This window comes from Tiliqua scincoides, chromosome 4 (assembly GCF_035046505.1).
Source record: "Tiliqua scincoides isolate rTilSci1 chromosome 4, rTilSci1.hap2, whole genome shotgun sequence".
Taxonomy (NCBI): domain Eukaryota; kingdom Metazoa; phylum Chordata; class Lepidosauria; order Squamata; family Scincidae; genus Tiliqua; species Tiliqua scincoides.
In genome coordinates this window covers 190,369,589-190,378,647 of record NC_089824.1, presented here as the reverse complement: position 1 = coordinate 190,378,647, position 9,059 = coordinate 190,369,589, and the positions used below count along the sequence as shown (strand labels likewise).

Sequence of the window (9,059 nt, the reverse complement as noted above, 5' to 3'; positions counted from 1 at the left end):
ACAGCTAGGGCTCAAGACACGTTTATTCCATACTGCCTTCTCCTTCATATGATTTCAGATTTTTGTCTGCTGCTCTGTTAGTGTATTTATCACAATTGATGTTTTTATAATTTTGGTATTTTAGTTTTTTTTACTCTATTTCTATATGTTGTTAGCTCCCTTGAGCCTTTAAAAAATGAAAGTCAGAACATACATACAGGCGTGCGTCGCTTAACAGACATTCGCTTAACGACGGACCACATATATGACGGTGGTCAGAGCACAATAAAAATGCTCTTAATGAGGCAATTGAATATCCCATAGCCTGCAGCAGAGTGTCTGATTACACAACAGAGAAGCTCTTAATGAAAAGAAGAAGCAATCTATCTCCAGCAGCCTGTGCAGCCTGCTAGTATATGGCAAGGAATGTTTGTTTACACAACAAAGGAAATAGATTGAAGTGAATGTCCACTTAAGGTGCAATCCTAACCCCTTATGTCAGTGCTTTCCAGTACTGACATAAGGGCAATGCAGCTCTGAGGTAAGGGAACAAACGGCATCTGGCCTGGATGCCTTTAAAAGGGGATTGGACAAGTTTCTGGAAGAAAAATCCATTATGGGTTACAAGCCATGATGTATATGTGCAACCTCCTGATTTTAGAAATGGGCTTTGTCAGAATGCCAATGCAAGGGAGGGCACCAGAATGCAGGTCTCTTGTTATCTGGTGTGCTCCCTGGGGCATTTGGTGGGCTGTTGTGAGATACAGGAAGCTGGACTAGATGGGCCTATGACCTGATCCAGTGGGGCTGTTCTTATGTTCTTATACTTTGAGGAGGCCTCTGTGAATGAAACCCAACTGCAGGATGCAGCACACGTCCCATTGGCACATCCCTGGAAAGCACTACCATAAGGGGTAAGGATTGCGCCCTTAGTGACCTAATTACATAACAGGGATCGGAGAACGTATCTCCGTTGTTAAGTGGCACACACCTGTATTTTAAAATAAAATAAATATCAATACAATAAATTTATTGCATTACTAGAAGCCCAAATAGTTGCAGTGAGAACTTTGCCTATTTGAAATAGTACTCACATCAGGAGCAGACAAAACAGGTGACCAGGAGCTGGGCCCTAGGTACCAGGCTGCAGAGGGTGTCAGAGGCATGCATGGGAGGGTGCCTGGAGCTATGTGCTCCCCCTCCATAGTGCTCTGGGTGTTTCCAGGGATTGTTGAGGGGGCGCAAGTGTAGCACTGCAAATTGGGCTCACCTGCCCTCCCTTGGCTCTAAATGGTTCTGAAATGGAAGTGTTCTGGAAGCAGGGGGCATATCCAGTGCAGAGTGGGGGTGATGTGGTGATGTGGGGGTGACATTTCTGTGTCACCGCATTGCCTGCCCCTGGCAGCCAGGAAGCTCCTGTAACATCCGAAGGTCGCCAGTTCGAGGCCACCGGCACCATGCGACCTTGAAGCAGCTGACAAGCTGAGCCGAGCTATTCCATCTGCTCTGAGCATGGGAGGATGGAGGCCAGAATGTGCGACCAGATCAAGAAAGAAACATCTGAATGTTGTGGTTTCTTGGAAGATAGAAACCTTCTTTCAAATTGTAAAAATCCCTATGGGGATTTAAATTTGCCTGCCTATGTAAATCGCCTTGAATAAACTCTAAGCAGAAATCTGAGGACCAAGAAAGGCGGTATAGAAATACCTGTATTATTATTATTATTATTATTATTATTATTATTATTATTATTATACCACTGATTCACAGCTGGAACTACTACTGTCAAGACACATCATGCAAATTATTGTATTTGTATTGATACCAGTATTTTATAGTTCCACTTACACTGCAAAACAGCATAACCATGTCACGCCAGATGCACAGACACAATTATGTGACACTACCACATGAGCAGAACTAGTAATAAGGATACAGGAGACTTTTCAAAGAATATCACATCCCCTATCTTAGCCATCTTTACAAAAAATCAGTACTGTCAATGGGTGTTATTACAGATGTAGTGCGAGAGGCTAAAAAAAGGAGTGACTTTTAACAGGTCCAATCTGTTCCAGTGCTTTCCCTTCATGCCATTGTCCCAGTGGAAATCCTTCTCCCCCACTAGCTGTTAATTAGCCTGGGTATGGAAAGTGGACTGGCACTGCAAGGTAGCCCATTGAGCTGGGAAGATTTTCATTAGAACTACTGCATGGGGGAAAGGGTTAACACCCCCTTTGCCACCACCATGGCCCCAATCCAGATCCATGACCACTGTTTGTGATTGGATCTCCTATCTCTTTCTATTCTGACAATCTCCTGCACTTCATCTAGTTTGGCCCTCAGCCCCTCTACCATATCAGCTCTGTCTACTACCATCCAGGCCACAATGGCACAGCTTTGCCCTTTCAGGTCTCTCCCTGAATCCCAAGGAGATCCTTCAGTTTTCCCCTCAGCAATCTAGGCATATCCGGCTAGGTTTATTTGTCAATTTTTGGATTCAAACAAATTTCCAGATGCTTGGAAGTTCCTTTTTCTCGGCATATTGCAACTTCTCGCCTCTGGTCCTATGAAGGCAAAAGAACATGAACATGTAATTAGAGATGTTATCATCGTGCCTTTATGAAAGGCAACCAAGATAAGGTTGCATGAGCAACTGTAGGGCTGTCATTTATTTCCTAATTTGTTTTAAATGCTTTTTGTCATGGATCCAGGAAATGCTCAAGCTGAGTTTTCCCACAGGCCCACACGCAAGCAGGAGCAAGTCAACTACCTTTGACTAGCTAGCCACCTCACACCACAAATCAACTTCCTTTCTGCTGAGTAAAAATAACCAGAAATGTTTTTTTCTTATTCTGCTCATGTATTACTGATTGATTTATTAAGCCTGGCTTTATTGATGTTATTTTTATGCATTTTTGTACTGATTTAGACTGTAGGCAACATTTGGCTGTCATTCCCAGCACCAACATGGCTTCGAATTGTGTAAATAAATACAATTTCACCACAACCCTGCTTTGCAATATGGATGTGTGTATGTGTGTGTGTGTGTGTTAATATACTTCAGTGCTAGTTTAAATGATATCATCTTCTATATTTGAGGTCAAACATGAGGGTTTTTGATTGGGGGATATGGTTCCCAGGCAAACTTAAACAGGGGCATAGCTCTTCATTACTTAATTAGCTTCATTAGCTCATTCAGCTACAAATTTGAATCTGGATCCAGAAATTGCTAATGATCTCACTATTGGAGCTTATTGGCCACTTCAACCTCTTCATTGTCTTGTACTTTCATGCACAAAAGGAGACTTCCTCTCAGACTGGTTTTATGCAAGGTGCAAGAAGATACTTGGTTAAGAGGTCTTGTGGAGAGTGTCATATGCTACCATTCATTTTGTTGGGTTAAATTCTGTATCAGATCACCCTGGCTTCAGTGGAGGGAGAATTCATGCTCATTCAAAGCAATGATGATTAAATGTCTTTCTTGTTTCAATATTCCTCTGGGCATTAGGGCCTTTAACCCTCCAAATAACAAGCCTATTGCAAAGGTTGAGTACTCCCAGTAAATTACACAGGGCAATGCACACATCCTTCCCCTGCCCTAGAGCGGAGCTGCTCACTCAGACAAGCCAGGACAGAGATGCTAATCAGTGTTTCCCTAGGAAGCCTTCTCCTTCCCCCAAAGTAAAGTGAAAGTGCCTTTAAATAGCCAAACAGGCCTCATTTCAGTGCCAGGCCAGAAGGGCTGTGACATCCTGTTCCCTTTTCCTTTTCATATCTGGTTTTGTGATTGCATGCTTGGATTCAAAGTATAATTAAAGGTCATGGAGACTTTTGAATGAGGTCCCACTGAAGAGTTCAATCTCTGATATTTCAAAAGACTGTGAAAGACATTCCCCCTCCCCCCCCCAAAACCCCTGGAGAGTCACTGCCAGCCAGTGTAGACAACATTGAGCTGAATTAACCAATAGCCTGGTCCTGCATGGGCAGCCTTATCAGACCTTATGTAGAGCTATATATCCTTGTCCTTGCATATGCTTTCATTAATATACTGCATATACAATGCAGTATATTAAATTTCACTTCCCAATTATGCGACAAGTGCAAGGAGCATAAGAAGCTGAGGAGCATAAGAAGCACCTTATCCTGGGGTCAGACCGTTGGTCCAACTAGTTCAGTATTGTCTATTATACTGACTGATTGAGGGACAGATTGCACTTGCTCCCAGTGTGGTAGGGATTGTCACTCCCTTCCCCTTAAAAAGTAGGAGCATCACTGCTGGCCAACCATGAGAAGAACTGAAACAGGTTGTATCAATAGCAGATTACAAGGGTTGGGGGGGATGGTTTTGGGGTACGCTTCACCTTAAAGCTGCCACCACCTCCTTCCAGCCCACCACTGACATGAGCCACAAGGATCTGTTTCCTGCTTGCTCAATCCTCGTCCTCCTTACCTTGCTTCTTGCAGAGTTTCCTTAAAGCCAGAGGTGCAGGACTTCTAGTTTTATTTGCAGGGACAGCATGAACAAAGGAGTCCTTCATGCATGCCATCCCTTTAAATAAAACTGGAAGTCTCATACTTCTGGGTTTGATGAAGCCATGTGAGAAGCATGGTAAGAACCCCTCCCCCTTTCTAGAACGTTGTTCCAGGTTGCACCTCCCTTCAGGGCTGGATTAAGCTAGTGTGGGGCCTATAGCCCCCTGTTATAAAGGGGGCTTCCCCCTGCTCTGTTATATCCCCCCCATCCCTGTTCCACTTCAACCTGCCAGCCCACATGGAGCACAACAAGGGTGGCCAAATTGTGAGAAGCTGATTTCACCAGAGTCAGCTTGCAAGCATTTAGTGCGGGACCCTCAAGAATATGGGAACCACAGCATGTGCTACTTTTGCTACTACATTAATCTGGCCCCCGAGGAGCACACACTTTTAACTTTACCAGATAATTCAAAACAAGATCCCCCATTAAAACCACCATGCTAAACCAAAGCATTCATCTCAGCATTCTTTTGTCAACATACATGCTTTGAATGCATAACATGAGAACATAAGAATATAAGAACAGCCCCGCTGGATCAGGCCATAGACACATCTAATCCAGCATCCTGTATCTCACAGTGGGTCACCAAGTGCCTCAGGGAGCACACAAGAGAACAAGAGACCTGCATCCTGGTGCCCTTTCTTGCATCTGGCATTCCTATGTAGCCCATTTCTAAAATCAGGAGGTTGCACATACACATCATGGCTTGTACCCTGTGATGGATTTTTCCTCCAGAAATTTGTCCAATCCCCTTTTAAAGGGGGCCAGATGCCATCACCACATCCTGTGGCAAAGAGTTCCACAGACCAACTACACGCAGTCAAGAAAAATTTTCTTTTATCTGCCCTAACTCTCCCAACACTGAATTTTAGTGGATGTCCCCTGGTTCTGGAATTGTGTCATCTTAAGTCCAATTCTTGACAGCACAGATTGAAAGGATCTCAGACACCAGGTGCTGGGATGGAAAGATCCCCACCTGAACAACTTGGAAACCTGCCCCCAATTCAAAAGCCCCCAATTACAGGGCTTGCTGGATCAACAGTCTCAGTATACGGCAGCCTCATATGTTCATAATCAGACTGGACTCAACGAGATAGACAAGCAGAAGGTGCTTGAGGGTGCTATTTCCTGCTAAATATCCCTGGCAACTGATTCCAGAAAATAGCAGATTGCACTCAGTAAATAGAGATTGCACTTTTGGTTATTGTGACTAATTGTCCCTCTTAGGTCTATCCTGTGTCTTTCCTTTTGTTTGTCTTAAATCTGTTGTTTGCTGTTTTCAGTGAACACCAAGTCTTTAATTCACCAAGAGTGAATAATATTTTTTCTATTTGTTCTCTACAACACCCATGATTTTAGAAACCCCCCTCTCCCTCATACACACACACACACACACACACACACACAGAGACTCTTTTAATTTTTTTTTATTTTTAGCTAAGCAGTCATAACTAGTTACAGCCTAATCTCTTTTTTCATGCATAGCACAAACCTGATGCGACCTTCAGAGTGGCACTACTTGGAAGACTGTAGTCTGCCACCATAGTCTCTGCTGCCTGATCTCCTAGGTGAGCAGCTGGTACTGGTTACCACGGTTATCTATCACCAAGGCCTCAAATGAGTTCTCTTGGACCAATGCCTAATTTATATTGGATCCAGTTCTGCTGCTTAATATCTTCAACTCTTTTCCTAAAGGTATAAGAACAGAGGTACAATTTTGAAATTGGTAATTATTTTAAGTGGAGTTTACATATACACACCAGTCCCTCCCACATCTGTGCTTTCTGTTTTAAATGCTGCTCAGTATTTTCTCCCAGCATAGCTGCCTAACAGCCCAATCCTAACTACAGTAACTTTCCAACGCCAATGCAGCCATGCCAAACAGGGTGCCCTCTGCATCCTGCAGTAGAGGGGCAGTCATGGAGGGCTCTTCAAGGTAAGCCTTAGTATAGTACAGTATATAGTGCAACTCTAATAATCCATTGCTGTGGACAGAAGCAATGTCAATGCTCTCTCTCTACAGGAAACCCAATTTCAAGGGATTCTGCAATAGCAGCAAAATGACCTTTCTTGGACAAAACAACATAATTAAGCTCTCCTGCTGACACACATCTCTACTTACACCAATTTCTGAAGCCAATTGACTGGATTGACAACAGAACAAGGAAATTTCAAGAACAGCTTTAAAATATGTGAGGCTGTTCATTCAGCATCCTCAGAAATTTTCTGTAACAGTAGGTGTAAATGCCCCTGTAGTTCTGGACAAATTCACATAAGGATATATGTGGTGTCATTATATCAGAATAGGCCCTCAGTTTGGCTGTACTTGTCGTAAGAGGCAACTAAACAGCCACCGGGTAGATGGGACTCGTCAGCCTGGGAAGGCAGCTCATCTGAGAGAAGGAAAACTCTGATCCCAAACCTCCACTGCCTTGTGGCTACATCCAGTTATGGAAAAGGCTTCAGGAGTCAACCTCGAGGCAAAATCCGGAGCCGGAGTCCCTGAGGCAGTTCATGGCTGAACACAGTCACGTTCTGGCAAATCCTGCGACGTCGCTGGAACCAACCGTATTGGCCTCTGCCTTTCCATTGGACCATTTCAACGACGTGGAGAGGGGGGATTTGCTGCATGGGTAACAGCCTATCCTACATACCTACTTTACCCAGGCTTCACGCACTGGAGAGGACACTCTGTTCCAGAACCACCATTCAGAGCGTGACACCATAGTCTTCCGAGACTGAAGGATGCCAACATTATATCAGTTTGCGAGTCCTTGTCAGGGATGTTCATGTCCATAGCACTGCACATCTTACTGGTGTACCGTATCCCATTTCCCTTCCCGGGCCAGATTCGCTGACACAGATCCACTCGGACTTGTAATACTGATTCAGCAAGCACAGGTTCAAGTAGGCCTGTTGCTGTGGCTGGGCCTTTTCCCAGGGCAAGCGGTCAAATGTCCCTTTACCTCAAGGAGACCTCCAGACGGCAAAATTTCTCTGCAGGATGCAGTGCCAACCATCCTGGCTCTGCTTCATTAGCACATGGGAATATCAATAGGATTAGGCTATTGGGGTAGTTGCTCTCAACCTAACCAACCTCACAGGGTTAATGATACAGTTGGGGGAGTGGGAAGAGAACTATGTACACCACCCTGTGCCTCTTTTAGGAATTATCAGAATTAATTAGAATTCATTGTATGCCTTGATGAAAGAATCATTATACTACATTTAATAATTTAGACATAGAGAAAATCACAGAGCAAACAGTAAAGGAATATAGACTTGGCAAATGCCATTGCGACAGAAAGTGGACTTTTTGCCACTGATTTTATTAATATTTGCACATCTCTAAAGAAGATGACAGATGGGATGTGTATTCTGCTAAGGAAATAGTTCCCTGAAGTCAGATGATTATTTCTAGCTACTGTAAACCTTTGCTTGGTAATAAGTGACTGCATTAGCACATGGGGGTGCGGGCCGCACTGGGTGACGGGCACAGGGAGGGTGACGCGCACTGGGGGGTGACACGCTAAAATTGCGGTGGTTAGGAGTAACCCCATCATATTATATACCGTTGGATGTGGAATTTCTAGCAGAATGCAATGCAAAATACCAGAGTGAAATATCTCCTTTCTATCAAAAGTTATGGCCAAAAAACCAGAGAATAAAAAATGCATGGAGCCCTATGGAAAGTGAAACTGAGCCATATCACGCGTTTACTTGTGAGTAGGGGAACTTACCTTAGTCCATCGGAAAGGACAGACTGAGAGGAATCCAACGACACCAGAATGGTCTGATCCAATGAATGCATCCCCCACCTGAGAAATACCTGAGAAGGAAGTTGTACAAATCGATGGTAAGGCCACACCTGGAGTATTGTGTCCAGTTCTGGTCGCCGCATCTCAAAAAAGACATAGTGGAAATGGAAAAGGTGCAAAAGAGAGCAACTAAGATGATTACTGGGCTGGGGCACCTTCCTTATGAGGAAAGGCTACGGCGTTTGGGCCTCTTCAGCCTAGAAAAGAGACGCCTGAGGGGGGACATGATTGAGACATACAAAATTATGCAGGGGATGGACAGAATGCATAGGGAGATGCTCTTTCACTCTCACATAATACCAGAACCAGGGGACATCCACTAAAATTGAGTGTTGGGCGGGTTAGGACAGACAAAAGAAAATATTTCTTTACTCAGCGTGTGGTCGGTCTGTGGAACTCCTTGCCACAGGATGTGGTGATGGCGTCTAGCCTAGACGCCTTTAAAAGGGGATTGGACAAGTTTCTGGAGGAAAAATCCATTATGGGGTACAAGCCATGATGTGTATGCGCAACCTCCTGGTTTTAGAAATGGGTTTTGTCAGAATGCCAGATGCAAGGGAGGGCACCAGGATGAGGTTATCTGGTGTGCTCCCTGGGGCATTTGGTGGACTGCTGTGAGATACAGGAAGCTGGACTAGATGGGCCTATATCCTGATCCAGTGGGGCTGTTCTTATGTTCTTATGTTATGTTCTAAGTCCCTCCCTCCAAGCAGATGAATATATTGAGC

General features: G+C 44.3%; 1 long non-coding RNA gene across 1 annotated transcript; it reads right to left on the bottom strand.

Moving 5' to 3' along the window:
• Positions 1-2,293: 2,293 nt before the first annotated feature.
• LOC136649753 (uncharacterized) lies at positions 2,294-8,339 on the bottom strand. Its single transcript, XR_010794436.1, has 3 exons — positions 8,254-8,339; positions 6,006-6,202; positions 2,294-2,543 (listed from the first exon to the last, which is right to left on the bottom strand). It is a non-coding gene; the product is annotated as an uncharacterized lncRNA (long non-coding RNA).
• Positions 8,340-9,059: the final 720 nt, after the last annotated feature.